Genomic DNA, 2548 nt, shown 5'->3' on the forward strand with positions numbered 1-2548 from the left:
GAAGAAGAAGAAGAAGAAGAAGAAGAAGAAGAAGAAGAAGAAGAAGAAGAAGAAGAAGAAGAAGAAGAAGAAGAAGAAGAAGAAGAAGAAGAAGAAGAGGCAACAGCAGCAGCAGCAGCAGCAGCAGCAACAGCAGCAACTGTTAGGGAAGCTGTTTGGAGAAGCTACTGCAGCTGTTGGATGCTTATGGTTCCTTTGGGCTATTTTGATGGAGGACCTTGTTATGTTGGTTTTCCTGAGGAACTTAGCTGTTCTCATTGGAGGAGGATCTCAGTACCTTGTTTTCACCGAAAATGACTACAGTTCACTTTGGGTGAGCTCTAGTCCTCACTTTGAACATTGCTTCCTTGCTCCGTGGGGGGGGGTATGTTGCATAGCTCAGTATCTTGGAGAAGCATGTGTTGGTTTTATTGGTAGGAAATTGGATTTCCTCATCCTCAGAGAAACTATAGACCTCACTCTTTCTGAGGATGGTGGTTGTATTTTTCTGGGGAGCTCTGATTCCTACCTTGAACTTTGTTTCCTGGCTCCAGTTCAAATCCCTCAACCGGCTAGCACAGATATTTCATCCTGCTGGCACAGACTTTCTAGCTTCCACCACCAATTTTCCAAGTGCAGATCTGTGAAGTAGGCTTGCATTAGACATTTTCCTGGACTGTACGCCTCCAGTTGGACTGATGGGAGTCATTGTTATGGGTTCTAGGTCTTCAACTGGACTCATTCAGGACATTATCATGTGATCTAGGCCCTCCGCTGTATTCTTTGGCCTTTGGTGTGTGGACAAATTCACTGTACTCTCTTTTTGTAGATGATTGTTTGGGTGGCTATTATAAATAATCTTATAAAATGTATCCTGTATTGTATTGTTACCCTTGCAAAACTCCAAACTATGACAGATAGGTGATAGATAGATAGACAGACAGACATTTGGAGGATGAACACAGAATACCTATGAATTGTAGGAATTTGGACTTCAAGAATGATGTAGTGGTGAGTTACCTGGATTTTCTTTTTGCTTCTTATATGTCCTGGATTATGTACTGGAAAAACTTGCAACCAAGAAACAGATACACGCATGGCCAAAAATAATTGGATTGTCCAGTCCCATAAAAAACCTTGATTTTTATACCAAAAGTCCATGCATGGAGCATCCAACAGAAACAAAACATTTTGATATTAACTTGTCTACTCATAAATCAATGAGAAGAAAAATAAATCAACATAACACCTCCCTCCAAATAGAGAATCTAGATTTCTATCCTCATTCATAGACAATGGTAATAAGGTATCCCTTTTACCTTTTGGATAGTGTCCAAGGAAACTAAATGAAGAAACTACATTTCAAGCACTCCCAGAGATAATGACACACTTCTCTTCACACTGCCACTTTTTATGTCAGTAAAATTCTCCAGGGGAGTATAGAGTAGCATTCCACACTTACCTGCAGTAAAAGACACCCCCATGAAGGTTAAATGGGTAGCCTAGTCTTCCACATCTGTCTGGTCATCTTGAGATTTCACCCCATTTCCCTCACCAGTGTGGTACTATTGGAGGCCTACTAAAATAGGCAAATGCAAGATCCAACGCCTTATAAATTCACAGAATGTCTAAGCCAGAGGTGCAAATCATTCATCATACAAACAATTAGAAAAATTTCAATTTGAATGAGAAAAACACTGTAGGTAGGATGCTAACATTAGAAAGAAACAAATATTGAAATTATTTGAAAAAAATTTAAAAGTTGCTATCATAATTTTTCCCAATGAGCAGTTGTGAACATTTTTGAAATAAATAAGAATGAATAAAACCTTAACAATATATAGAAGATATAAAGATGAATAAAAATTTTAAAACTGAAATTTATAAAAAGGAATCAAAAAAGAATAGAAATGTAGGAGCTGGGGAAATGTCTCAGTAGAATAAGCGTTTTCCTGGCAAGTGCAAGGGTCTGAGTTCAATTCCCAGTTCTGAAAAAAAAAGAAAAGAAAGAATAGAAATGAGAGAGTAGTGAAGTAATTAAAGTTAGAGGGTAGAGGGATGGGGAAATGGCTCAGTAGATTAAGCGTTTCCCTGGCAAGCACCAGGGCCTGAGTTCAATACATGATTCTGTGCAAAATAAATAAATAAATAAATAAATAAATAAATAAATAAATATTTTCCATGTTATGTCTAAGATGTTTGACATTCACACAGATAGTGAGGTTAAGCTCAACTGCCTATTTTATAGGGTAGTAATATCATTAAGCTTCTCTTCTGGAGGGTTAACAACTTCTGACATTGCCAGTCCTATGATAACCCACTAGTATTATTGACTAGTGGACTATATTGGATTATTTTGCTGAATTCACACACCTACAATATTTAAATGGCAAATGAATACCCATCTCTGACAAAACTAAGCAAATAAAGGGGATATAAATGAAGACCATTTTGTGTCTGTATATACAAAATAGTTAGGATATGTATAGAGCTACTTTCTCTTAATTCAATGAGAAGAAAGATTTGTACTAATGTTTGCACAGGATATCATGCCTGCATCTTGTGCTAC

The sequence above is a fragment of the Octodon degus genome, unplaced genomic scaffold (assembly GCF_000260255.1).
Source record: "Octodon degus isolate 3935 unplaced genomic scaffold, OctDeg1.0 scaffold00041, whole genome shotgun sequence".
Classification (NCBI taxonomy): domain Eukaryota; kingdom Metazoa; phylum Chordata; class Mammalia; order Rodentia; family Octodontidae; genus Octodon; species Octodon degus.